This window comes from Trachurus japonicus, chromosome 17 (genome assembly GCF_045865225.1).
Source record: "Trachurus japonicus isolate A0001 chromosome 17, Traja_1.0".
Lineage (NCBI taxonomy): Eukaryota > Metazoa > Chordata > Actinopteri > Carangiformes > Carangidae > Trachurus > Trachurus japonicus.
Genome location: NC_140923.1, coordinates 7,807,973 through 7,833,879, shown reverse-complemented (window position 1 = coordinate 7,833,879; position 25,907 = coordinate 7,807,973). Strand labels below are relative to the sequence as shown.

At 42.3% G+C, this 25,907-nt stretch overlaps 26 non-coding genes across 26 annotated transcripts; 18 read left to right on the top strand and 8 right to left on the bottom strand.

Moving 5' to 3' along the window:
- Nucleotides 1–839: 839 nt before the first annotated feature.
- On the bottom strand, nt 840–932 carry trnay-gua (transfer RNA tyrosine (anticodon GUA)). Its single transcript has 2 exons — nt 896–932; nt 840–875 (listed from the first exon to the last, which is right to left on the bottom strand). It is a non-coding gene; the product is annotated as a tRNA-Tyr (tRNA).
- Nucleotides 933–1,177: 245 nt separating this feature from the next.
- On the top strand, nt 1,178–1,270 carry trnay-gua (transfer RNA tyrosine (anticodon GUA)). Its single transcript has 2 exons — nt 1,178–1,214; nt 1,235–1,270. It is a non-coding gene; the product is annotated as a tRNA-Tyr (tRNA).
- Nucleotides 1,271–1,472: 202 nt separating this feature from the next.
- On the top strand, nt 1,473–1,565 carry trnay-gua (transfer RNA tyrosine (anticodon GUA)). Its single transcript has 2 exons — nt 1,473–1,509; nt 1,530–1,565. It is a non-coding gene; the product is annotated as a tRNA-Tyr (tRNA).
- Nucleotides 1,566–1,857: 292 nt separating this feature from the next.
- trnay-gua (transfer RNA tyrosine (anticodon GUA)) lies at nt 1,858–1,950 on the top strand. The gene is made up of 2 exons: nt 1,858–1,894; nt 1,915–1,950. It is a non-coding gene; the product is annotated as a tRNA-Tyr (tRNA).
- Nucleotides 1,951–2,152: 202 nt separating this feature from the next.
- On the top strand, nt 2,153–2,245 carry trnay-gua (transfer RNA tyrosine (anticodon GUA)). The gene is made up of 2 exons: nt 2,153–2,189; nt 2,210–2,245. It is a non-coding gene; the product is annotated as a tRNA-Tyr (tRNA).
- Nucleotides 2,246–2,537: 292 nt separating this feature from the next.
- Nucleotides 2,538–2,630, top strand: trnay-gua (transfer RNA tyrosine (anticodon GUA)). The gene is made up of 2 exons: nt 2,538–2,574; nt 2,595–2,630. It is a non-coding gene; the product is annotated as a tRNA-Tyr (tRNA).
- A 337-nt stretch (nt 2,631–2,967) lies between these two features.
- Nucleotides 2,968–3,060, top strand: trnay-gua (transfer RNA tyrosine (anticodon GUA)). Its single transcript has 2 exons — nt 2,968–3,004; nt 3,025–3,060. It is a non-coding gene; the product is annotated as a tRNA-Tyr (tRNA).
- Nucleotides 3,061–3,351: 291 nt separating this feature from the next.
- On the top strand, nt 3,352–3,444 carry trnay-gua (transfer RNA tyrosine (anticodon GUA)). The gene is made up of 2 exons: nt 3,352–3,388; nt 3,409–3,444. It is a non-coding gene; the product is annotated as a tRNA-Tyr (tRNA).
- Nucleotides 3,445–5,451: 2,007 nt separating this feature from the next.
- Nucleotides 5,452–5,544, bottom strand: trnay-gua (transfer RNA tyrosine (anticodon GUA)). The gene is made up of 2 exons: nt 5,508–5,544; nt 5,452–5,487 (listed from the first exon to the last, which is right to left on the bottom strand). It is a non-coding gene; the product is annotated as a tRNA-Tyr (tRNA).
- Nucleotides 5,545–5,780: 236 nt separating this feature from the next.
- trnay-gua (transfer RNA tyrosine (anticodon GUA)) lies at nt 5,781–5,873 on the top strand. The gene is made up of 2 exons: nt 5,781–5,817; nt 5,838–5,873. It is a non-coding gene; the product is annotated as a tRNA-Tyr (tRNA).
- Nucleotides 5,874–11,770: 5,897 nt separating this feature from the next.
- On the top strand, nt 11,771–11,852 carry trnas-uga (transfer RNA serine (anticodon UGA)). The gene has a single exon. It is a non-coding gene; the product is annotated as a tRNA-Ser (tRNA).
- A 766-nt stretch (nt 11,853–12,618) lies between these two features.
- trnay-gua (transfer RNA tyrosine (anticodon GUA)) lies at nt 12,619–12,711 on the top strand. The gene is made up of 2 exons: nt 12,619–12,655; nt 12,676–12,711. It is a non-coding gene; the product is annotated as a tRNA-Tyr (tRNA).
- A 1,860-nt stretch (nt 12,712–14,571) lies between these two features.
- trnay-gua (transfer RNA tyrosine (anticodon GUA)) lies at nt 14,572–14,664 on the top strand. The gene is made up of 2 exons: nt 14,572–14,608; nt 14,629–14,664. It is a non-coding gene; the product is annotated as a tRNA-Tyr (tRNA).
- Nucleotides 14,665–15,354: 690 nt separating this feature from the next.
- On the top strand, nt 15,355–15,447 carry trnay-gua (transfer RNA tyrosine (anticodon GUA)). The gene is made up of 2 exons: nt 15,355–15,391; nt 15,412–15,447. It is a non-coding gene; the product is annotated as a tRNA-Tyr (tRNA).
- A 396-nt stretch (nt 15,448–15,843) lies between these two features.
- Nucleotides 15,844–15,936, top strand: trnay-gua (transfer RNA tyrosine (anticodon GUA)). The gene is made up of 2 exons: nt 15,844–15,880; nt 15,901–15,936. It is a non-coding gene; the product is annotated as a tRNA-Tyr (tRNA).
- Nucleotides 15,937–16,869: 933 nt separating this feature from the next.
- On the top strand, nt 16,870–16,962 carry trnay-gua (transfer RNA tyrosine (anticodon GUA)). Its single transcript has 2 exons — nt 16,870–16,906; nt 16,927–16,962. It is a non-coding gene; the product is annotated as a tRNA-Tyr (tRNA).
- Nucleotides 16,963–17,172: 210 nt separating this feature from the next.
- Nucleotides 17,173–17,265, top strand: trnay-gua (transfer RNA tyrosine (anticodon GUA)). Its single transcript has 2 exons — nt 17,173–17,209; nt 17,230–17,265. It is a non-coding gene; the product is annotated as a tRNA-Tyr (tRNA).
- Nucleotides 17,266–17,615: 350 nt separating this feature from the next.
- On the top strand, nt 17,616–17,708 carry trnay-gua (transfer RNA tyrosine (anticodon GUA)). Its single transcript has 2 exons — nt 17,616–17,652; nt 17,673–17,708. It is a non-coding gene; the product is annotated as a tRNA-Tyr (tRNA).
- A 363-nt stretch (nt 17,709–18,071) lies between these two features.
- Nucleotides 18,072–18,164, top strand: trnay-gua (transfer RNA tyrosine (anticodon GUA)). The gene is made up of 2 exons: nt 18,072–18,108; nt 18,129–18,164. It is a non-coding gene; the product is annotated as a tRNA-Tyr (tRNA).
- A 789-nt stretch (nt 18,165–18,953) lies between these two features.
- Nucleotides 18,954–19,046, top strand: trnay-gua (transfer RNA tyrosine (anticodon GUA)). The gene is made up of 2 exons: nt 18,954–18,990; nt 19,011–19,046. It is a non-coding gene; the product is annotated as a tRNA-Tyr (tRNA).
- Nucleotides 19,047–19,362: 316 nt separating this feature from the next.
- Nucleotides 19,363–19,455, bottom strand: trnay-gua (transfer RNA tyrosine (anticodon GUA)). Its single transcript has 2 exons — nt 19,419–19,455; nt 19,363–19,398 (listed from the first exon to the last, which is right to left on the bottom strand). It is a non-coding gene; the product is annotated as a tRNA-Tyr (tRNA).
- A 380-nt stretch (nt 19,456–19,835) lies between these two features.
- On the bottom strand, nt 19,836–19,928 carry trnay-gua (transfer RNA tyrosine (anticodon GUA)). The gene is made up of 2 exons: nt 19,892–19,928; nt 19,836–19,871 (listed from the first exon to the last, which is right to left on the bottom strand). It is a non-coding gene; the product is annotated as a tRNA-Tyr (tRNA).
- A 306-nt stretch (nt 19,929–20,234) lies between these two features.
- trnay-gua (transfer RNA tyrosine (anticodon GUA)) lies at nt 20,235–20,327 on the bottom strand. The gene is made up of 2 exons: nt 20,291–20,327; nt 20,235–20,270 (listed from the first exon to the last, which is right to left on the bottom strand). It is a non-coding gene; the product is annotated as a tRNA-Tyr (tRNA).
- A 232-nt stretch (nt 20,328–20,559) lies between these two features.
- Nucleotides 20,560–20,652, bottom strand: trnay-gua (transfer RNA tyrosine (anticodon GUA)). Its single transcript has 2 exons — nt 20,616–20,652; nt 20,560–20,595 (listed from the first exon to the last, which is right to left on the bottom strand). It is a non-coding gene; the product is annotated as a tRNA-Tyr (tRNA).
- A 2,079-nt stretch (nt 20,653–22,731) lies between these two features.
- Nucleotides 22,732–22,824, bottom strand: trnay-gua (transfer RNA tyrosine (anticodon GUA)). The gene is made up of 2 exons: nt 22,788–22,824; nt 22,732–22,767 (listed from the first exon to the last, which is right to left on the bottom strand). It is a non-coding gene; the product is annotated as a tRNA-Tyr (tRNA).
- Nucleotides 22,825–23,498: 674 nt separating this feature from the next.
- On the bottom strand, nt 23,499–23,591 carry trnay-gua (transfer RNA tyrosine (anticodon GUA)). The gene is made up of 2 exons: nt 23,555–23,591; nt 23,499–23,534 (listed from the first exon to the last, which is right to left on the bottom strand). It is a non-coding gene; the product is annotated as a tRNA-Tyr (tRNA).
- Between the last annotated feature and the right edge of the window lie 2,316 nt (nt 23,592–25,907).

Sequence of the window (25,907 nt, the reverse complement as noted above, 5' to 3'; positions counted from 1 at the left end):
CAAGAGCAGCTTCCAGATAAAGTAAAACAAAAAAGTCAGCTCTTGTGACTCCCATGTGATGTTATTACAGATCTATTACTTCATCACGGATTTTGCAAAATATCCAAAAAAGAATTTATGGAAATATTCATCATTACAATTATTCAGTTACATGAAATACAATGTCAGTTATCCTTAACAATAAAGCTTGTACTGGAGCAGGACACCTCAGCCTCTGTATCCCTTCCCTAGCTCAGTTGATAGAGCGGAGGACTGTAGGAGAGCAGAGCAGTGCTGACATCCTTAGGTCGCTGGTTCAACTCCGGCTCGAAGGAGGAGGTTTTTACAGGTGGAGCTGTTACAAAGGAAGGGAAACAACAGCTTTCAGCAACATTGCCATTAAATAAACACTCATTAGTTACGACTACAGCACAAACTGTGCTACACACTCTACTCACTACACACTCATGACTGTATCTTCCACATATGTGACACCTTTACTCTTAACCTTGGCCTAAATCTCAGGACCTGCTTTTTGACTGTGTAAATAGACTCAGGTCCCCATAACAGCAGTTATACCAGGGCCAGAAACACACACCCTGACCGCTACCATCAACCTTAACCTAAACTGGCCATTTGATGGTAATGGTGCTTGTTTTTGACCCAATAAATTCAATTGTCTTCATCATGTGATAGTTAAATGACTTACATCACCATAACACATAAACACAGTTGTGTCTACCTGATTTCAGAGGCCCTTTTCCTGAATTAGATTCATTTTATAGAGACTAACCCAAACCTTTCCCCTATAGCCTAACCTTATATCACCGCCTAACCTTATATCACCTGTAAAAACCTCCTCCTTCGAGCCGGAGTTGAACCAGCGACCTAAGGATGTCAGCACTGCTCTGCTCTCCTACAGTCCTCCGCTCTACCAACTGAGCTATCGAAGGGATCTGCTCCTGTGTTGTACTGTGGACTGCTGAGCAATAAACATACTGCTGAAACATCTACATTTTTAAAGATGACAATAACAATAGAACAAATTATTCACATGTTTTTTGTTTTTTTTTAAACATGATCTGGAGATCTGTAACAAATGTTCTCATCTGGCTCAGTTGTAAACTCTGGCTGGAAGGAGGAGACGCTTACAGGTGGAGCCACAGATTTTTCATCAGACCACAACTGCTGCTACATCCCTTCGATAGCTCAGTTGGTAGAGCGGAGGACTGTAGGAGAGCAGAGCAGAGCTGACATCCTTAGGTCGCTGGTTCAACTCCGGCTCGAAGGAGGAAGTTTTAGAGGGTTAGCTGTTCCAGATTTCTAAAAAGATAAAAAACAAAGTAATGCATTCAAGTTTCCCTAACAGTTAATTTCCAGAGTGGCAGTCAGCGCTCTCTCAATCTAACCTTTCGCCTCACGATTACATTTGCTAATATAAGTTCACAGATGTATGACCTGATTATGGAAAAATGTTATGTTACACCTTTGACCCTTCGATAGCTCAGTTGGTAGAGCGGAGGACTGTAGGAGAGCAGAACAGTGCTGACATCCTTAGGTCGCTGGTTCAACTCCGGCTCGAAGGAGGAGGTTTTTACAGGTGAGGTTGTTACAAGAACAGCTTCCAGATAAAGGTAGAAAAAAAAAATAGTCTCTCTGCCCATACAGAACTTCTCCATAGGTGGCAGTCAGCTCTTGTGCCTAATTTCCCATGTGAGGTTATTACAGATCTATTACATGATCACGGATTTTGCAAAATATCCAAAAAGATTTTATGGAAATATTCATCATTACAATTATTCAGTTACATGAAATACAATGTCAGTTATCCTTAACAATAAAGCTTGTACTGGAGCAGGACACCTCAGCCTCTGTATTCCTTCGATAGCTCAGTTGGTAGAGCGGAGGACTGTAGGAGAGCAGAGCAGAGCTGACATCCTTAGGTCGCTGGTTCAACTCCGGCTCGAAGGAGGAAGTTTTAGAGGGTTAGCTGTTCCAGATTTCTAAAAAGGTAAAAAACAAAGTAATGCATTCAAGTTTCCCCAACAGTTAATTTCCAGAGTGGCAGTCAGCGCTCTCTCAATCTAACCTTTCGCCTCACGATTACATTTGCTAATATAAGTTCACAGATGTATGACCTGATTATGGAAAAATGTTATGTTACACCTTTGACCCTTCGATAGCTCAGTTGGTAGAGCGGAGGACTGTAGGAGAGCAGAACAGTGCTGACATCCTTAGGTCGCTGGTTCAACTCCGGCTCGAAGGAGGAGGTTTTTACAGGTGAGGTTGTTACAAGAACAGCTTCCAGATAAAGGTAGAAAAAAAAAATAGTCCCTCTGCCCATACAGAACTTCTCCATAGGTGTCAGTCAGCTCTTGTGCCTAATTTCCCATGTGAGGTTATTACAGATCTATTACATGATCACGGATTTTGCAAAATATCCAAAAAGATTTTATGGAAATATTCATCATTACAATTATTCAGTTACATGAAATACAATGTCAGTTAACCTTAACAATAAAGCTTGTACTGGAGCAGGACACCTCAGCCTCTGTATTCCTTCGATAGCTCAGTTGGTAGAGCAGAGGACTGTAGGAGAGCAGAGCAGAGCTGACATCCTTAGGTCGCTGGTTCAACTCCGGCTCGAAGGAGGAAGTTTTAGAGGGTTAGCTGTTCCAGATTTCTATAAAGGTAAAAAACAAAGTAATGCATTCAAGTTTCCCCAACAGTTAATTTCCAGAGTGGCAGTCAGCGCTCTCTCAATCGAACCTTTCGCCTCACGATTACATTTGCTAATATAAGTTCACAGATGTATGACCTGATTATGGAAAAATGTTATGTTACACCTTTGACCCTTCGATAGCTCAGTTGGTAGAGCGGAGGACTGTTGTTTGAATTCGATTGCTAAGCATGACTAACATTGTATTTGCCATACCTGAACAGAGTTCATTGACCTGCAGTGGACACAGTGACCTGTGCTGCCTGGCCCCTTCGATAGCTCAGTTGGTAGAGCGGAGGACTGTAGGAGAGCAGAACAGTGCTGACATCCTTAGGTCGCTGGTTCAACTCCGGCTCGAAGGAGGAGGTTTTTACAGGTGAGGTTGTTACAAGAACAGCTTCCAGATAAAGGTAGAAAAAAAAATAGTCTCTCTGCCCATACAGAACTTCTCCATAGGTGGCAGTCAGCTCTTGTGCCTAATTTCCCATGTGAGGTTATTACAGATCTATTACATGATCACGGATTTTGCAAAATATGCAAAAAGATTTTATGGAAATATTCATCATTACAATTATTCAGTTACATGAAATACAATGTTAGTTATCCTTAACAATAAAGCTTGTACTGGAGCAGGACACCTCAGCCTCTGTATCCCTTCGATAGCTCAGTTGGTAGAGCGGAGGACTGTAGGAGAGCAGAGCAGAGCTGACATCCTTAGGTCGCTGGTTCAACTCCGGCTCGAAGGAGGAGGATTTTACAGGTGGAGCTGTTACAAAGGAAGGGAAACAACAGCTTTCAGCAACATTGCCATTAAATAAACACTCATTAGTTACGACTACAGCACAAACTGTGCTACACACTCTACTCACTACACACTCATGACTGTATCTTCCACATATGTGACACCTTTACTCTTAACCTTGGCCTAAATCTCAGGACTTGCTTTTTGACTGTGTAAATAGACTCAGGTCCCCATAACAGCAGTTATACCAGGGCCAGAAACACACACCCTGACCGCTACCATCAACCTTAACCTAAACTGGCCATTTGATGGTAATGGTGCTTGTTTTTGACCCAATAAATTCAATTGTCTTCATCATGTGATAGTTAAATGACTTACATCACCATAACACATAAACGCAGTTGTGTCTACCTTAGGTCGCTGGTTCAACTCCGGCTTGAAGGAGGAGGATTTTAAGGTGGTATAAGGTTAGGCTAGGGGAAAGGTTTGGGTTAGTCTTGAGGAAATGAATGTAATTCAGGAAAAGGGCCACTGAAATCATGTAATCATGTACAACTGTGTTTCTGTGTGTTTCTGTGTGTGTGTGTGTTTGTGTGTTAGTGTTTTATGGTGATGTAAGTCATTTAACAATCACATTATGAAGACCATTGAATTTATTGGGTCAAAAACAAGCACCATCACCCTCAAATGGTCAGTTTAGGTTAAGGTTGATGGTAGTGGTCAGGGTGTGTGTTTCTGGCCCTGGTATAACTCCAGTTGTGGGGACCTAAGTCTATTTACACAGTCACATTGGGTCTCATTCATGAAACGTGAGCAGCACGGATTTGTGTGTAAACCCTGAGCAGCGCAAATTTACGTGGATTTCCGCATTCATCAATCTTTTAGTAGTGCTGATTTTTTCGTAGCTACTCACAAAATCTACACCTGCTCCGGACTGTGTGTAGCGCTTGTGTAAATGGAGGAATGCAAATAAATACTGCTTGTTATTGTTGAAAATTACAATTTTAATCCGTATTACTCTCTCTCATGTTCAAAATACGCCGACGCCTTTGAAACACGTAATTTAAACATGACAAACAATTAGAAATATTTGGAGAGAGAGACGTTTTAGGGATCGGACACGCACAAACACGTCAAGGCTCCATTTTATGATGATAATAATCTGATATAAAACCGGAAAAAACGTTTTTTTGTGTTGCTACAGTACACGCTCGGTGGGCGCACACTTCACCCTGCGCAGCAGCGCAGTCGGCACCGGTTTGGATGGAGCTGTGACAGACGGCTGGTGCTTCTGTAACAATATAACCTGCCTGTGTTGATACAACCATGCTCCTCTACAGCTGAGACTGTGAAGAGCCTCCTCCTCCCGTCCCTGCTGTAGTTCTGTAGTTGTGTGTTTTTAAAAAAAAAAAAATTTCATGTTTCATATCGAACTATTCTGGCTTTACTTCTTAAACGGTTCTTTAATCAACCAAGGATAGGCCTACTTAATTCACTAAATCTGTTTCTTCCCTCCACGCCTTTGACCTGTCCCAGTCACACCACCACTAACAGAAGAGAATTAAATATTTTTTCTGGACTCCACTTCACCCAAAATGACTTCGATCCGCAATCTTTCTCTTTTTTTCTCTCTCTCCCTCTTTCCTTGATTGCGTCATGGCCGCAGGTGAACAGGTTGCACCTACCTCCTAATATGGTGGTCAGGATCTCCTTATACGGCTATTCATTTATGGAGATCTATGCTAATGACTGATCACCGGGGGCGTGTTGTTAGTTTACGATGGGTTGGCATTCATCATCTTACACACGTGTTTACGATCAAATCTGAGTTTCCCGCACCGTTCATGAATCCGGAGTAGAGTTTTAGTAGAGTGAGCTTTTATGTGCAAATCTACACACAGATTTACTCACGTTTCATGAATGAGACCCATTGTGGGGACTGTGTTCACATTATGGGGACCCATGTGCAGTTGAAGTGGTTCCAACAACAACCTCACCTGTAAAAACCTCCTCCTTCGAGCCGGAGTTGAACCAGCGACCTAAGGATGTCAGCACTGCTCTGCTCTCCTACAGTCCTCCGCTCTACCAACTGAGCTATCGAAGGGATACAGAGGACAAGCTGTCCTGCTCTGTGGCTCCACCTGTAAACATCTCCTCCTTCCAGCCAGAGTTTACAACTGAGCCAGAGGAGAACATTTGTTACAGATCTACAGGTCATGTTTTTTTAAAGAAAAAACATCTGAATAATTTGTTCTATTGTAATTGTCATCTTTAGAAATGTAGATGTTTCAGCAGTATATTTATTGCTCAGCAGGCCACAGTACAGCAAAGGAGTAGATCCCTTCGATAGCTCAGTTGGTAGAGCGGAGGACTGTAGGAGAGCAGAGCAGTGCTGACATCCTTAGGTCGCTGGTTCAACTCCGGCTCGAAGGAGGAGGTTTTTACAGGTGAGGTTGTTGTGGGAACCACTTCAACTGGACATGGGTCCCCATAAAGTGAACACAGTCCCCACAATGTGACTGTGTAAATAGACTTAGGTCCCCACAACTGGAGTTACACCAGGGCCAGAAACACACCTCCTAACCTCAACCTAAACTGGCTGTTGAAGGTCATAGTGCTTTTGACCCCATGAAGTCGATTGTCCTCATATTGACTTGAACAACTAAGTCCCCACAAATCACACAAACACAAACACAGTTGTGTCTCCATGATTTCAGAAACCCTGTCACTGAATTACATTACAGTAAGAGAACAGCTTCCTGACAGATGAATTAAAAACAAGCTGCTATTTCTTACAATACAGAACATGACAGTTCAAATACCCCTTCGATAGCTCAGTTGGTAGAGCGGAGGACTGTAGGAGAGCAGAGCTGTGCTGACATCCTTAGGTCGCTGGTTCAACTCTGGCTCAAAGGAGGAGGATTTTGGATCCGTTTCCCAACAGGAAATAACAAACACCGATGGCAACACTAAAAAAAAGCATATTCCTTCCGATGAGTAAGGTGTTCGTCATTGAGTTTAACCACAAATACATCTTTAAACCTGTTCCTGATCTCAACTACACACCTATCAAGTTGTGTCACTGTTATGTATCGGGTGCAGTTGTTGTTGCTATCACAACAAGCTCGGCAGCAGTTTAAATTCATAATCCATTAGTCGTTGCATAAATCACTAGTAGCTGAGGCTGATAAGATCCAGTCAGGAGGTGAATCCAGACTACAACTCCACTGTGATGTGCTCCATGATCACCAACCATGTATTTAAATTAAATGGGTCATTTTCTGTACTTCACTGTTTAATTAAACTTCCATTCAGTAATTTATTTACAGATGCACACAACCCCACTGTCAACATGTATGTGTTTTTGTATAATTCACGTATATTCTTTTATAAAAGCATAAAACCAAACTGTCACAGTCATCTCGGACTGCAGCTGAGGATTTGAATCAATCAATATGAAATCAGTATTCAGATACAGCAACAGAAGGGGTTAGAGGGAGCAAGAGCGAGGTACCGCAATATGGCCTTGTGGGTCCCAGGGGGTTCTCTCTCTAGGTTTTTTGGCCCTGGTTTCATCCAATCAGAAGTGAGCCTGACTTTGTAGACTGACGTCTCTGTGTAGGCTCAGGCAGGAGCAGGCCTGAATTGTGCCTCCGGCCATGCTGACCGGTAGTCAGGCAGGAGTCAATATGGCTCCAGGCTAGAGCATCTGTGCAGACAGCTAGCTAGGTAGCCGTGCTTACATTTTCTATTACGCGTTAGGAATTAAACTGATGCTGTTCTTCCAGAGCAACTTAATAATGAGTGACACAGAACCTAAATCCCCTGATCATTCACTGGACATGCAGTAGAAAAAAGAATCCAAGGACGCAGTCCAAGCAGCAAGTTATAAATCATCATGGATGACAGATAAACGCCACAACAGGAAACAGGAGCTGAGGTAGAAAGATCTGCATGAAGCTAACATTAATTTTGTGTGACTGGTCTTGGCTTCACAAATTGACAAATTCACCAAGGAAATAATTGTCCTGACAGTGACCTGGCAGGCAAAACTCCTGTGCACCGAAGTATTTATTTGGCATATCTTCTGATTGACAGGGCAGTAAATGTTTTGTCATATTGTTATTTAACAGTGAGCACCTGTTGGCAAGCAGTGGGATATTGCTATCTCTGCTGGGAGTTTGTGCTATTACCCCTCTCACTTTGCCAGCGCTGGATGTCTGTCTGTGCAGCAGGAAGAAGATGACAGTTTATTCTCATCACATGAAACTTCCACTTCCCAGTCCATCATAAACCACGATCGGATGTAAGCTTGTAAAACAGAGCACCACATGGACCGAGCTTTTCTCCCAGTGAGGATTTGCAGCTTTAAATTCTGGATGTTTTAAAAAGTGAAAGTTAAGCCACTGAATGATCAGTTATCTGTAACTTAGATCATGTATGTCCCAATGATTTGTCTCACACATTAATGGTACATTCCATTTTCACTGGAAGTCAGAGCTTGGAAAAACAAACAAAAAAGCTGGAAAAATGGACAATTTATATAAGGAAATACTTGTGAATGTTAGATTCCAATGCAAACAATTTATAATGTCTTTAAAAAGTTGTACAAACTTACAACAAATACATGTCAAGTGCACCAAGAAAATCAGTTGTTAGCCACTGCTAACCATTGTTAGCAATGCTATTTTGTTAGCAACACTATAGGCAGTTTTTTCCATACAAACAGTGCTGAGAAATGTCCAGGGACAAGAATTGGACAGTTAGTACTATGTACATAGCTGACTTAAGTAATATAAACAGTAAAGGTGGAGAGTGTTTTACTGTTGACGCAAGTAGCAGTCATTGAACTCTTTGACTGGGCTTTTGGGATTCATCCAACTTTCTGAGTCAGAGATCCACATTTTTAAAATTTCAACTCGGACCTTGGTATTCAAGCTTCCGAGTACAACTGGAATGCACCATGAGTCTGATTTCACCCAAATCTGTTTACTCACTAGTCTAAAAAAGTGTTGCCAGTTGAGCATCAAATTGAATTCCTTTACCTTACTTTATCAACCAAGAGTGGCAGAAATCCTATTTTGGTTCCATTGCTATCACTGCTTTTCTTCTACTGAAGTTAGCATGCTAACCAGGTGGCTTTGGTCAGGTCATATCCTGTCAGTTCAGCCTAGCAAAAGTGAGGTGAGGTGAGGTGAAATCTTTTTCTGGAGTTGAACACAGAAAGTTGTTGGGAGGGCAAATTAATACTGGACAATTTATTAAAAGGCAAAATTTACAGTCCAAAGTTAAACAGCAAAAAATAGAGAGCAATGGCCTTGTTTTAATCACACAGTGAATTTGGGGGTCAGACATGGAGACGTTGTGGCTGCACCTCACTCACATCCTGGGTAGTTTTTTTTGCGGTGGAATGCTAATGACGGTGAATCACAGGTCTCCGGTCGATGTGCTGGAGGGAGTGAGGAAGTCAGGAGACCACCCAGATCTCCTCCCCCGTCTCCCTCTGAAACACTTAGCTGCGTAATTATATGGGAGTGACTTGTGAAAAACACTCTCTGTGCAAATATGGATTAAAGGAGTAGACAGACAACAGTGTCTTATAGTGTCTGTTGTGTGGACCAAGGAGCGTGCATTTCCGAAACAGCATCATATTTTCCTTTAATCGCCGAGGTCACACGCAGGGATGTGAAGTGGGTGAAATTTGTAAGAGCGTCCGGTGTAGTTTGCTTATCCTTCAGTTAAATCAGTTTTGAAATGAAATGAAACTAAAGCCACCAGTAGCTGATGGCAGACGTTGTGTTGGTAATTCTCAGTATTTTCACGACATTAGCACTGAATCATTTTCTCACTCTCACGTTGTTTTCTACTTAATCTGATGTGTTCCCGTCAGACGATCCTAGTCTCGCAGGTTTTTTTCTTTTCAACTTTGTTTTCACAGCGTTTCTCCAAGTGATTCTTGGGAACGATTCCTGGACATTAACGGGAATTTCATAAGGCTACGCTGATGATCTAATAATGAATCCCCACAACGCTCCATTTTGTTTAAACGGTGTCTCTAAACCAACAGAATCAGCAGAAGTTAATTTTCTCAAGTGTTTTTCCTTTTTCTTTCACTGATTCATATTGCAGTAAAATAACATTTCAAACAGTTTTGGCTTTGTCCTCTGTGTGCAGGCTCAATGATTTTCACAGTCTAGTAGACTCCTTTAATAAGTAGGTAAGGCAGATTAAAGCCAATGAAAAAACAGAAACCGGGCAGATTTCTAAATAAATGCCGTGGGTGTACGTAGACACAGTGCATTTACACCTGGTGTCAACATGTGACTACTTGCACTGGTATCAGCATGGGTTTCTATATACTATTTTTTCAAGGAAAAAAAAAAACCTCAAGTTATGTCAGTATGTCAGTGCACCTGGATCAGCAACAACTGGAGGTGTTTACATCTGCATAATTTGATTTATTGCTGTTAGACTTCCACTTAATTTATGAATTAATGCATTAAAATGTCACACTGCAGTGCACTGTGCCATATCAACGACTAAATCACAGCAGGTTCACATGTTTTTATCTCAGGATGTTTTATAGATGACATTGTGCTATGTGATTGGAAAACACACAAAACAGGAGACACTCCTATGTAAAGAATCCATTCTTGTTGAAGAAAACTTAGTGGACATCTCAGTTCAGAAGGAAACCTTTTAAAAAGCATGTAGTTCATAAACAGCTCTGCAGTGCAGTTCACCTCGCTGCTGGCGACGTGTCTTCCTCCCTCTGCCTTCCATGAAACCTTATATCTGTATTTGGTTGATCGAATAAACATCTGTATCTGCAGCAGCAGAGATCCCACAGCCCGCTGTGGCCATTCCTCTTTTTCCTTGAGAGGCTCCAGTGTTTTGGTTTAGAGAAAACACAATTGAAAACAAACACAGCATTCAGAAGTATAGACAATACCGGGGTGGCCGGCCGAGGGTGCTCCACATTCCTCCCCATTTGGGCTAATATTCTGGGAGATTCTTCGCTTAATGTAATTACAGGGGGAAATTACGGTTTCCCATGTGCAGAGGGGAGTTGGTGACCGACTGCTCGGATGGACTCTAATACTATGAAACTCACTCTGTTACTGTGGGAGTAGCGCTAAATGCATTTCCCAGAATTCCAAGGCTCAGGTTTGACATGGGCCGTATTTCCAGAGACGTTTCACCTCCGAGGGATTTGGGCGAAAGCGGCCGAGCTGCTCCCATGCTAAACAGAACAGCCGCTGCTGCAAAGATATTAATTTAAGAATTTTCCAGTGACAAAACTATTAAAGAGTGAGCTCAGTGGCTGCAGAGGGGCGAGCTCAGCTGTAAAACAGATGTGGAGAAAGGCCGTTTTTTCTCAGTAATGAACAAGTTTCCAATCTGCAATCGGCTTCTGAGGGAGTTCAGTGATGATATCTGATACGGATCAATGAAAGCTACATGATTTTGGAGTTCAGGAACTGGAGAGTTAGGACAGAAACACGTGACTGATCTAATATAATGTATACACATGGTGTGTAATGGTTTGTCTATTGACTTTAAGTGACCCTTGACACTAATGGATAAATGGGTATACAGAACAGATAGGAAAATACCACTGGTCCCTGTTATTTGAGGGGTCAAACATTCGGGCCTATATCATCCTCTTAATTCACAATAAAAATGTATTCATCCCAAGTTGTTGTAAAGAGAGACTCAGGCTTTTGATAAAGTGTTTTCTCAATAATCAACTCTCTTTAAAATGAATGAAGTGAATTTATCATGCAGTACTGGTGCAGTTGTTTATGATTTATTTGTGTTTGTCCTTTAATTCATCACCTGTGACATGCCTAACCTAGTGTAGCACAAACACTGAACTGCTAACTTCCACTCAGAATCAAATCTTGGCTTCAAGCTGGTCCAGAACCGTTCTTACACGTTGTGTCTTTTCAGCTATCAGCTAAGCACCAGCTACCTGTAGCAGTCAATTCAATCTTCAGAAATGTGAACAATACAGAAAACTCAGAAAAATGTGCTTTACAGTCGCTGTACAAAGAACTGATCTTTGTTGCACTCTTGTTTTGTTATTTTTTGGAAAAAAGCAACATTAGAGGCTGTTGTGGAGCTGGAAGTTCTGAGATTTGTCTTTATCGGCCATCTGTCCTGACACAGTGTCCTTCACCAGCTCCCTCCTCCCCGCTCAGCAGTTGTTCTGGATGAGGACATCAGATAAAACTGTTGCCATTAACCATTAAGTAGCTTTTTCCCTGCCTCTCTGTCTGTCTACGACAATGTGGAAGCGAGATGGAGGCACAGAGGTGGTGTGGAGAGCTGTGATGGCCGAGTGGTTAAGGCGTTGGACTTGAAATCCAATAGGGTTTCCCTGAGCAGGTTCAAATCCTGCTCACAGCGTAAAGCTTTAACCATCCCGCTGTTACTTTGCCAAAAGTGTATCACTTCCCTCAATCACATTCAGAACTGATTTACTGTGAGCACCTCACTAAACAGAGTACTTACAACAGTTTCTTGACTTAAATAAGGCCATTTAATTGTAGCTGTAGTAACTGAATGATTGATTTACCATCTTAAAGACACAAAGTCTAACTATAGGCTTAATTAGACTTTCACAGTGACGGGTCGTACGAGGTTGATGACTAATAATAACGTAGAAATGAAAACCCTTCCCACAAACACTGCACCATCAGCCTGAGCACTGACAGATGAGTAACAACCGGCTCAGCCACAACACGCCGTAAACGAAACGAACCCTGTGGAAGTGTATTATTTGAGCTGTGACTACCTTGACCTGTCAGTGAAGGCCAAATGGAGTTTCCTCCCTCTGGAGGAGGAGGAGGAGGGGGAACAGAGAGATCTGATGTGGAGTTTCCACATGTGTCTTCTCTGGTCCGCCTGCACACTCTGGATACATGTGTGGACTGTAGCAGAGACATTCATGTCCAATGTTTTGACCTGATTGAAAACTGCAACAATGACGCATAACCACATACTTTTGATAAGTAATAGTCTTAGTTGTTTGTACAGATTAGAATAGCTGTTGTTGTGACTGTGACAATCCATTATCAAGACTCAGCCTGATCCTCAGTCTAATCCAGATATCAATCATATTTTATGACCTGCACATTTTCCAAAGGTTCGCTTCACAGTAGCCAGACGTATCCCTTCGATAGCTCAGTTGGTAGAGCGGAGGACTGTAGGAGAGCAGAGCAGTGCTGACATCCTTAGGTCGCTGGTTCAACTCCGGCTCGAAGGAGGAGGTTTTTACAGATGACATCATTGTACCCATCCTACCCAGTTGTGGGTCCCCATAATCTGAATACAGTCCCCATAACATATTTACAGTTTTTCTCAATCGCTTTGGTGCTTTTCTCACATCACTCTTAACATTTGCACAACAGTTAGTGCATTTCTCAGAACAATTATTTCAAACTGCAAAACCTAGTGGATGACCTGCAAAAGCGTGTCACTTGCTCAAAATGGATAGTCCATCCCCCAAAAGCAAGTACTCATGTCAATGAAACTGTCAATGTCGTCAAAATGAGAAGTCCTGACACCATCGTTTATGAACAAGATAGTCAAATGGCTTTGTCATGTTTTCATTAGGACACTTTATTCTCTAAGTGTTTTCCAATACAAAAAGTGATGATACTACCTGAAAATGCTCAAGACAGCACTATACACTATTGTACAGCCATGTGAAAACTACAGTAAAGTTACACATTACTGTATTTAGTGGAGATACTGAATATGTATGTTTCACATTTCTACTACACTCTTTGCAATTTTGATTTGTTCACAGCATTGTGCAAAGGAAAAATACACTACAGTCATCTACAACAAACATGAGAAACACTCTTTGGGTACAACTTTACGTAAACAATGTTGCAGTACATATAGTAACTGAACCTACAGAGTACTGTAAATCATTCCTGCACATCCAGACGTTCCAGTCACATTTTCATCTACATCACTCTGTCAATTGTAGCGATGGAAACAGATTCAATATTCCCAAAGATACAGTAATGTCATCCTTACATTGTATCTCTTTCAACCTTATGCCATTGTTTGTAATCACCATTGCACAAATGTCTTGTTCTTGTAGCAGAGTAAAAAGGGCTCAGTCTCTTCCACCTCTGTGAGGTTGTCTTGTAATCCTATGTGATGCAGAGTAAAATTGCAGTAATGTACAGTACATGTACTGCATCAACCATTATTACTGTAGTGTACAATGCTGTAAAAGTGCTTCCTACTTGTAAAATGCTGTAGTACAGTACTGTAGAGATGGGACATCTTTACTGTGGTTGCTGTAATACATTACAATACAGTAAATCTGTTCTCTAGTGAAGCTGTAAGTCTAAATGTAAATGTAAAAAGTTCTTGTCCCACTGTATCTTACAGTAATGCCTGACACAATGACAGCAGTGCAGATTGTTTAGTGCTGAATTACTGTCCAATACCATACAGACCTGTTGTTCCTTACTCTAAATGTTTGAATAATTGAATTCACAGTGCTTCTCCCAACATTTAAAATTAGTTTGACAGATTTTGAAAACTAGTTCAACAATTTTGTATGTAATGACTCAAGCAATGAAATGAGGACTATTAGTTTTATAGGGAAAGACTATTCAGCGTTCAGAAGTATAGTTCATTTTGACTGACATGACATAAACAAATGATAATGTTGTAAAACAGCAGAGAATTGTATGAGAGCAACTGATACATGTCCAAAAGCATTTGCAATTTGTTCAGAGGAAGGAGAAACTGCTACTATGATGTGGACAAATGACTACATGTTGTGGAGGTTGAACTAATAGTTATGAGAACTTTCATTCTGATCTGAGAATAGCACCAAAGCGACTGAGAAAAACTGTAAAACCAAAACCAACACAGACACATGTCATATAAGGACCCCATGTGGAATTAAAACACCTAAACAATATTTGCATAGCATATAGATGATAATGGCTGATATGAAATTATTGCACTTATTCATATATGTGCAATTTGACCAAGTATGAGTGAAGAATCTCTTGAAATATTCTTTCTAACTTATTAGCCTGTCAGCTTTGACAAAAACATTTATTTTTGAGCAGTGGACATTTGAACACCCGTCCCTTCGATAGCTCAGTTGGTAGAGCGGAGGACTGTAGGAGAGCAGAGCAGTGCTGACATCCTTAGGTCGCTGGTTCAACTCCGGCTCGAAGGAGGAGGTTTTAATAAGTGGAGTTGGTACAATGAATAGATTCCTGCTAATGCCAACCATAATGCTGTCACACATCAACGCCAAAAATGGAAAGCTCTATTCAAACTCCCTAACCCTAACCCTAAAAATTAAAAGTCCTCTACCTGTTGACTGGTAGGCCTCTCAGTCCGAATATGACGATCAATGATGACTTTAATGGCCGCGTTTCAGCAGCAGTGTCCGAGGAACTTGACGGTAGTCGGCCATTGTTATTCTGTTACGTGACGTCCAGTGGTGTGGCTCAGGTTACAGGTGGTAGGGGGTATGACATCATCGTTCAACAGAAGATCTGTTTTGGGTTTCTACACGAAAATGCTGGGGCGGCGTTTTAAGATTTACCCACTCTGGGACCCATATCCAAAAAATGTAATTTTCGCCCTCACCTCCAAAACATTGTTTTCGTCTGGATAAAACGCTGAGATGAAAAAAAAAAAAAAGGATTCACTCAAACCCGTTTCTGTGTGGACAGGCTCTGAAACTTGAGCCTGATCAGGACACGTAACACGATCTCAGTCTTGATCATGTTTTAAGCTAATTATGTATGAAGGATTTGAAGAAATGTTCATCTCAGCTTCATGTGAATATGTAAATGTTCTCACTGTCAGCTTTGACCGTAATTCAGATTTTACAACTGAACTCATCGGTATAAGCATCCCTTCGATAGCTCAGTTGGTAGAGCGGAGGACTGTAGGAGAGCAGAGCAGTGCTGACATCCTTAGGTCGCTGGTTCAACTCCGGCTCGAAGGAGGAGGTTTTTACAGGTGAGGTTGTTGTTGTTGTTGTTGTTGTTGGACCCACCTGAACCCACCATGGGTCCCCATAATGTGAACACAGTCCCAACAACATACATAAAACCAACACAGACACACACTCCCTAACCTGCTTTTTAAACTTAACCTATGGGAATCTGTCAAACCATTTGTTACTCACATCAACAACTTAAATGTGGGCCTGACTGCAACACCTACACATAGCTAGAATAATGGCTCATATGAAATTATTGCACTTGTGTTATTGAATCACTCACAGAAGAGTGATTTGACCAAGTGTGAGGAATCTGTGGAAATATTAACTCTAACTTTTTTTTCTCTTCGCCTTGACAATGAAGTGGATTGTAGAGCAGTGGACATTTCAATACTCATCCCTTCGATAGCTCAGATGGTAGAGCGGAGGACTGTAGGAGAGCAGAGCAGTGCTGACATCCTTAGGTCGCTGGTTCAACTCCGGCTCGAAGGAGGAGGTTTTTACAGAGAACAGTTTCCTGATAGATCAACCAAAAAACAAGATAATACCTCTGCCCATACAGATCACCATTGTAACTACTATCCACAACTGATTCTTCGGGCCTGACATCTGCAGGAAGATGAAAAAGTTTCAATGAGTTTGACTCTTATGTCACTTCATCATGTATTTCACTAAAATATGCTGATGAATTTGTAGAGCAAGGCCCCATAATAGGACAGTGGGAACAGACCTCCTCACAACAGGAGTAATACCAGGAACAAACAGAAACAATACGGAACAAGAGTCCATATACTACACCACATGTTGTTCCTGTACCTGTAAATGCACTTTCTGTATTTCTTGTTTTGCTCTTGTAGGTTAAATCTGTCCTGAGTCCTCCTCAGTGACTTGGATCTGTTTGCTTTCCATCTCATTCTCAGTGGGTGTGAAAGTGAAAATTGTGACGCCTGGATGAAAAACACTGTTCAATGAATATCATTTGTTTCTGTACGCTGCGGCCTCACACCGGACTGGACCGTCTGCGGTGTGTTTATGCGATCATGCGTCTGTTCAGCTGCTCTCAGCGGTAAACTCTCCCACAACCTTCAGGCAGATTACGACCCCACGTTTCAGATGGGATATGCTTTACATTTGGCAACAGATCAATGTGGATGTTGGATACAATGCACATGTGTGCTCCCAGACTACATACACATTTTATATACATATGTGGATTCACATGGTTGAACCTTGAAAAGCCAGTTTTCCTCGACAACATCTATTTTTCTCAGCTCAGTTTAAAAAGGGGACACTCTCATAATTAAACAATTCCCTGGCTGAAAGGACGGCAGCAATAACATCTGCCCAACTCAGCCTGACCTATTCAGCAGCTCGGCACAGAGTTCATTGACCTGCAGTGGACACAGTGACCAGTGCTGACCGGCCCCTTCGATAGCTCAGTTGGTAGAGCGGAGGACTGTAGGAGAGCAGAGCAGTGCTGACATCCTTAGGTCGCTGGTTCAACTCCGGCTCGAAGGAGGAGGTTTTTACAGGTTTAAATTCAGTGTTATCTTAAATTGTGTATTTGGCGAAACTATTGCTGTAAGTTAGTCAGTAGAATTTGTGCACTTGTAAACGTATAATATTTCATGCAATGGCAGCACTGTATTGTCCAATTCTATTATTTCACAATAAAAACTAAAGACTACAGTACAGCTTTTTGCTCAGCAGTGCATAGTACAGGAAAACCCTTCGATAGCTCAGTTGGTAGAGCGGAGGACTGTAGGAGAGCAGAGCAGTGCTGATATCCTTAGGTCGCTGGTTCAACTCCGGCTCGAAGGAGGAGGTTTTACAGGTGGAGCTGTTCCAGAGAACAGCTTCCTGATAGATGAAGTAAAAAAAGACAAGCTGATGTCTCTGCCCATACAGAATATCTCCATGGCGGCAGTCAGCTCTTCTGACTAATGTCCACAACTGAAGCTTAGGCCTGTTTAGTAAAACATCTGCAGGTTGACAACAATGGGCCATGTGAGGTTATTAAAGATACTGGATGGTCATGGATTTTGCAAAATATCCCAAAAAGAATTTGAGGTCATATTCATCATTACAATTATTAAGGCATGTCAAAATCAATGTTAGTCATGCTTAACAATAGAACTCAAATGAGAGCAGGACACATCTGCCTACATATCCCTTCGATAGCTCAGTTGGTAGAGCGGAGGACTGTAGGAGAGCAGAGCAGTGCTGACATCCTTAGGTCGCTGGTTCAACTCCGGCTCGAAGGAGGTTTTCATAGCTGGAGCTGTGAAATTGGTTGTTATATCCACCTTAACTCATTGTGGGAGAAATCCCCATAATAATATATACACATATTCAACATGAATAATAGCAACAGACACACACACTTTACCATGACTTTAACCTAAACCTCAGATTGCAGGGCCTCTGATGCACTTCAAGAGCATCTCCACACTGACTGTGAATATTGAATTTGACATGACCTGACTTATATTTTGATCAACTACATTGTTATAGATTTTTGTTGCATTTATGATGGCATTTGCTCTGTTATATGCTGTTTACCATGACTGTCATTGTAAATAACTGTGTGTATTGTTCAACAGCAAACAGCAGAACAGAAGCAGGTCCCTTCGATAGCTCAGTTGGTAGAGCGGAGGACTGTAGGAGAGCAGAGCAGTGCTGACATCCTTAGGTCGCTGGTTCAACTCCGGCTCAAAGGAGGAGGTTTTTACAGGTGAGGTTGTTGTTGGACCCATCTCAACCCACCATGGGTCCCCATAATGCGAACACAGTCCCAACAGCATACATAAAACCGACACAGACTGTAACACCAGCATCTTAACCTAAACCTCTCATTATAGGGACTCACACCATTTGTAATTCACATCCACAAATTAAACCCCGGCCTAACTACAACACCTGCAAACGGAGAAAAATGGTTGATGTGAAATTAATGCCTTTTCCCAAGGAATAATACGTATTTTTCTGCCAGCCTTAATGATAAAGCTGATTTTGTAGCAGTGGCAGCATCTCTGACGCATTCCTTCGATAGCTCAGTTGGTAGAGCGGAGGACTGTAGGAGAGCAGAGCAGAGCGATGCTGACATCCTTAGCTCGCTGGTTCAACTCCGGCTCCAAGGAGGAGGTTTTACAGGTGTTGGAACCACTTCAACTGGACATGGGTCCCCATAAAGTGAACACAATCCTCACAACGTGACTGTGCAAATAGACCTAGGTCCCCACAACTGGAGTTATACCAGGGCCAGAAACACACCTTCTAACCTCAACCTAAACTGGCCATTAAAGGTCATAGCGCTTTTGACCCCATAAAGTCAATTTTCCTCATATTGACTTTTACAACTGATGTCCCCACAAAACACAAACACAGTTGTGTCTCCATGATTTCAGAAGCTCTTTCACTGGATTACATTAAGAGAACAGCTTCCCTGAAATGTGAATATAAAACAAACGGATACTTCCTACAGTGCAGAACATGACCTTACAGTCACCCCTTCGATAGCTCAGTTGGTAGAGCGGAGGACTGTAGGAGAGCAGAGCAGTGCTGACATCCTTAGGTCGCTGGTTCAACTCCGGCTCGAAGGAAGAGGTTTTTACAGGTGGCACTGTTTCAGAAAATAGCTTTTTGTTCCCAAAATGTGACTGTGTAAATAGACTTAGGTCCCAACAATAGGAGCTATACCGGGGCAAGAAACACACACCCTAACCACTACACTCAACCTCAACTAGCCATTGATGGTACTACCTTCACCCCATGAGCTTGACGGTCCTCATAAAGTGATTAAGTACTGTCAACAAACACAGTTGTGCCTCTATGACTTCAGAGTCCCTGCCATTGAATTACATTAATTTCCTAGAGTTTTACACTAACCCTTTCCTCATACCACCTGTAAAAACCTCGTCCTTCGAGCCGGAGTTGAACCAGCGACCTAAGGATGTCAGCACTGCTCTGCTCTCCTACAGTTCTCCGCTCTACCAACTGAGCTATCGAAGGTGTATTTGTACTGTCATGTTCTGCATTGTAGGAAGTACCAGCTTGTTGTTTATTTATCTATCAGGAAGCTGTTCTCTTAATGTAATTGAGTGAAAGAGCTTCTGAAATCATGGAGACACAACTGTGTTTGTGTGTGTGCGTTGTGGGGACTTGGTCGTTTAAGTCAATATGAGGACAATCAAATTTTTGGGGTCAAAAGCTCTATGACCTTCAATGGTCAGTTTAGGTTGAGGTGAGGAGGTGTGTTTCTGGCCCTGGTATAACTCCAGTTGTGGGGACCTAAGTCTATTTACACAGTCAAATTGTTGGGACTGTGTTCACTTTATGGGGACCCATGTCCAGTTGAAGTGGTTCCAACAACCTCACCTGTAAAAACCTCCTCCTTCGAGCCGGAGTTGAACCAGCGACCTAAGGATGTCAGCACTGCTCTGCTCTCCTACAGTCCTCCGCTCTACCAACTGAGCTATCGAAGGGGTGTTTGCACTAGCATCCACTGCTCTACAGTCCACTTCATTGTCAAGGCTAAGAGAACAATATGGTTGAATTAACATTTCCACAGATTCCTCATGCGTACTTGGTCAAATCGTGTTGTAGCGAGGCCCAGGTTTAATTTGTGGATGTGAGTTACAAATGTTTTGACAGATTCCCCATAGGGTTAGGTTAGAGAGTGTGTGTTTGTGTTGGTTTTATGTATGTTGTGGGGACTGTGTTTGCATTATGGGGACCCATGGTGGGTTGAGATGGGTCCAACAACAACAACCTCATCTGTAAAATCCTCCTCCTTCGAGCCGGAGTTGAACCAGCGACCTAAGGATGTCAGCACTGCTCTGCTCTTCTACAGTCCTCCGCTCTACCAACTGAGCTATCGAAGGGATACAGAGGCTAAGGTGTCCCACTCCGACTTCAGCTTTATTATTAAGGATGACTAACATTGTATTTCACGTAACTGAATGACTTTAATAATGAATATTTTCAAAAATCCCTTTTTGGACGTTTTGCAAAATCCATGATCAAGTAATAGATCTGTAACAACCTCACTTGGGCTGTTGGACCCACAATTAGGTAGGATGGGTACAATCATCTCACCTGTAAATCAAAACCTCCTCCTTCGAGCCGGAGTTGAACCAGCGACCTAAGGATGTCAGCACTGCTCTGCTCTCCTACAGTCCTCCGCTCTACCAACTGAGCTATCGAAGGGATCTTTGTACTGTCACATTCTGCATTGTAGGAAGTATCAGCTTGTTTTTAATTAATCTATCAGGAAGCTGTCCTCTTAATGTAATTCAGTGAAAGGGCTTCTGAAATCATAGTGAATGTGCATTGTGGGGACTTAGTTGTTTAAGTCAATATGAGGACAATCGACTTTATGTGGTCAAAAGCACCTTCAATGGCCAGTTTAGGTTGAGGTCAGGAGGTGTGTTTCTGGCCCTGGTATAACTCCAGTTCAGTTGTGGGGACCTAAGTCTATTTACACAGTCACATTGGCCCTCATTTATGAAACTTGCGTACACCAAAAAAATGGGTGTACACCAAATTCACCGCAAGGATCGGCATTTATTAATCTGAGCGTGAGCGTACGGTACGCACAAATCTCACGCCAGCTCTGACCAGGTGTACGCACATTTAGAACCAGCGTAGAACATGCAAGAAGGAGTGCTGCTGTGTCAGAATGATTATTAAACCATAGTCTAATAACGCAGCGATGTGGACCACATGTTGTTGTTGTTTATATTGATAAAAAGATAAAAAGTAGCCAAAAAAAAAAGAAACGATAAAACCAAGTCTGTGTTGAAAATATAACTCGACTTTTATTTTGGGCAACTGAGATGAATTGAAAACCACGATGTGACAGATGCTCGTTAATCAGCTGTGTCAACAGTCAATGACAGACAGACCTGTTATTGTAGATCACACACACAAACCAACATCTGCAGCACCAGAGCATGACCGGATGGCTCCTCAGTCTCTCTCTCTGAGGGACACCAGAGGGGGGGGGGGCTCCGCTACCTGTCCATGTGCAGCTGATCTCGGCGGAGTGTTTTTCTTTTCTTTTTTTTTTCCCGTCACCGGGACCTGTCAGCGGGACATCGAGCCGGTGTTTCACATCCCTCCATCAGCCGAACCATGCCAGCAGTGCTGATGGTCATAAAGTCGCGTTCGCAGCAGTAATATGCCTATGATTTCTCCTCAGTCACTTGTGTTTAGTAAACTGCAGGAGCATTTCATTAGATCGCTGGGTTTCCTGACGTGGTCGGTGACACGTGCGTCTGCAGCCTCCATCCACCGGGATGACGCTTATCAATCACAAAATCTATCAATCTATCAATGTCCAGATATTTAATGTTGCCGCCCTCTCCCTGTTCAACGCGGTAATGTCGGTAAAGTCCCTCTTCTTGGCCGTCTTCCGTGTCTCCATGTCGTAAAAGGGGCAGGGCGACGCCTCTAAAGCAGGAATATATCGGGGCGTGACATTTAAATGACGCTCGTTTTCAGCCGCCGGATTTATCACCACCACGCCGGTTCTACGCCGAAATCAGCAGCGTACACACTTTTAGTAAATCACACGTGACACTTGCCGTACACTGATATTTACACCAGAATCTACACCAGATCCTGCGCAAGTTTAAAGCAGATATCAGTGGCACGGCCGTTTCGGCTAATGCTGTGTTCAAGGCAGGCTTTTGAAACCGTAAGTTACAGCTTCAAGTCACAACTACGACTTGGTAGCGTTCCAGGTAACCCGTAGCTCGTGTTTTTACCGTCCTGTTGTCTGTGAAAGTTCCCTATAACGGCCACTCGTAACTTCCGACCCGTGAACTCGTACCAGATCGAACTGGTATGACTTCACAGGAAGGAAAAACACAAAGTACGAGTTTCCTTGAACACACCATGAGTTAGCAGCCCCCGCCCTTGTCAGGCATCAATTGGTCCTCGTGCTACGTCACCACATTCACGCGCATCCCTTGGCTGCACACACAGCCCTTCATGCCATTCTCTCCCCTCATTGGATAACACTTGTATCCCACAAGGAAAATTTTCTCCTCGGGTTACAGCAGAGCAGAGTGACGGAGAGACTCGTGTTTAGGCTGAAATACTTCATGTAAGTGATTGCTGACGGAAAATAGGACTATTTAGGACTTATATTAACAAAAACATTCCACTGATATCTGCTTTAATAAATGAGGGCCATTGTGAGGACTGTGTTCGCATTATGGGGACCCATGGTGGGTTGAGATGGGTCCAACAACAACAACAACCTCATCTGTAAAAACCTCCTCCTTCGAGCCGGAGTTGAACCAGCGACCTAAGGATGTCAGCACTGCTCTGCTCTCCTACAGTCCTCCGCTCTACCAACTGAGCTATCGAAGGGATACAGATGATAACGTGTCCTGCTCCGACTTCAGCTTTATTATTAAGGATGACTAACATTGTATTTCATGTAACTGAATAACTATGATGATAAATATTTTCAAAAATCCCTTTTTGGACGTTTTGCAAAATCCATGATCAAGTAATAGATCTGTAACAACCTCACTTGGGCTGTTGTTGTCAACCTGCAGATGTTCTAATCAGGCTGAAGCTTCAGTTGTGGACATTAGTCACAAGAGCTGACTGACACACATAACGATGTTCTGCATGGGCAGAGAGACTATTGTTTTTTGTTTTATTTCCTTTATCTATCAGGAACCTGTTCTCTGTAACAGCTCCACCTGTAAAAACCTCCTCCTTCGAGCAGGAGTTGAATCAGCGACCTAAGGATGTCAGCACTGCTCTGCTCTCCTACAGTCCTCCGCTCTCAACTGAGCTATCGAAGGGATCTTCTTTGGTTCTGCTGTTTGCTGTTGAACAATATCCTACAACAACAAATACATTACAAATATTCTTTTTGAGTTTTAATTCCACATAGAGTCCTTATAATGTGAAGTTTAGAGAGTGTGTGTCTGTGTTGGTTTTACTCACGTTGTGGGGACTGTGTTCACATTATGGGGACCCACAATTGGGTAGGATGGGTACAATCATCTCACCTGTAAATCAAAACCTCCTCCTTCGAGCCGGAGTTGAACCAGCGACCTAAGGATGTCAGCACTGCTCTGCTCTCCTACAGTCCTCCGCTCTACCAACTGAGCTATCGAAGGGTCTCTCAAAACTCATCATCAATCATGTACTGCTGAAAAATACTTCATCGGTACATCTGAAAGTAACAGAAATTACACTGTATATAATTTAAAATGTAAATAAAATCCAGAAAATTTAGTAGAGCTGTGATTTTTGTAACATGCACACTTTGCCTGATTTTCCCTTGTTTAATTTTTCTAGCAGTCTGGTTTTAAACAAATGTGTGGTGCAACAGGATTGGGACTTCACTGGCATGGGATCAATGTGCTGAAAGGCGTGACACAAATTAAGAACTTGGTCTTGTGGATGCTACATTCACACACACACACACACACACACACACACACACACACACACACACACACACATAGTCAAAGCCTTTCTCCAGGCTATGTTATGAGGCCAACAGAGCTGCCAGGAGGGAACGTGCCTGACGGTCTGTCTGTCTGGGTTCCTGCTTGTCTGCCTGGCTGCCTGCCTGCCTGCCTGCCTGTATCTGTCTGTCTGTCTGTCACAGGCTGCCATTAATTTGTGGGATAAATGACTGTTTGCCAGTTTGGTCTTAAAGCCTTAACATGATTTCTCAATAGAAACCTGTCAGCCGTGGCAATGTTTTACAATGCAATTGAGGTTTTTCTAGCTGACACTTATCCTGAGTGACGTTCAGTGGGTGATGGGTAGAATCAGCAATGGGTAGAATATCATAAAAATTGACAAAAGAAATGAAAAGAAAAACACTAAATGTCAAGTACTGATATTACTGATTTTAAAGTGTATGTATTTATATATAAACTTTCAATAAATGTCTTACAAGGAAAATACAAAACACGAAAGGGTATGTTGACTTTAATTAGCTCTTCTAATTAGCTTCACCTTTGTTTTCTATATTCCTGTGTTTATGCAGGTATGTACAGAACCAGTGTGTCTCCCCCTGCAGAGGGGCTTGGTGTTTGTGTTAAGCTTGAGGTGATGGGAGGAGGTGTCTGGGCAGGTTAACATCTCAGGGTGCCACTGTCAGCCAGCTGTCTGCTGCTGTCCTGCTGCCAAAGAAATGACTCGCTAGCCCTGGCATTTAGCTACCTGGCAAGACGAACCAAACCAAACACTGCTGTCAGGGTGAAAGCTGCATACCTGCAATGTGGACTTGCTTCCAAAATATAGGATGAGAGTTTTAATGACTCTTTACCAACTTCCATTACCGCTTCAATGTCATCGTTCATGATAAACTTTGAAAGTGCTGGTGGTGCCAAAACGGTCCAGGTGCTGTTAGCGCTGAGATATGAAGACAAGGACGGGGATCGTTCCTATCACAGAATAAATCCTCAGGGTAGTCGTGTTGACATTACTTAAAAACAGCACAATTTTTTTAAAATCTCATGGAAATTACCCCAGATTTGTATGGTTATGGCCCTGAGGGCTTGACACACTGCAACTTGTGAAACATATGCAAATTGACAAAACGCAGGTAAAATTCAGAAAACATCATCAGTTTGACAACGGCAGCTGCAAATGATCACAAGTAAATATAGAAATGCACTGCAAGCAGCACATTCAACACAAAACAGACTCATTGTTCAATGTTTGGTGACTTTGTAAAGTTAAAAGCACTCAACAACAAGTCTACCCACCCAGGTGTATCACTTCTGTCCCAGGAAACATGTTCCTGTATCTGCTTCTTATCAAAGTAATGATTTTTCATAGATTTTTCAGTTGCGTTGGACTGAGTGCAGAATTTTTGAGCTCTGAATTTTTGCTCCAGGAAAATTTGACTTTTTCACTTTTCAGAAATCCAGAAATATGAATTATTGCACCACGTTACAGAATTGATGTTCTTCCATGTCAGTTACACAGATATGCTAAAAACACTATCATTTGAAAATCGCATCATTGTGTAGGTAAATAATTAAGCTGCAAATTACCCTTGAACCTTTTTAAAACACATGTCCAGTCCCAAATCACAGCCTGTAAACAAGAAACACAGCAGCTGTGATCAGAGATATAAACAAAATCTACTTGAACAACAGAGAAACTATCATCAGATTTGTATGATCATGTGTATCTGAGTATTTATTTGCATGACCTGGGGAGAGAAGTGTTAACGCTGCTATTTCTTCTGTGTTTACAAATGTCTCATAGCAACATTCACCTTTCTTCAGCCAAAATAAATTAGGACAAATTACATCTTTAAAGTGAGACATGTTTGCCAAATTGCCACAAACCAAAATGACATATGTTGTGTTTGTGTGTGTCTGTGTGCGTATGCGGTTCACCTCACTAATTACATGTCCTTTTGCCAAGACTGTCAAGATAAACAGTGATGCAGTCTACCCACCTGA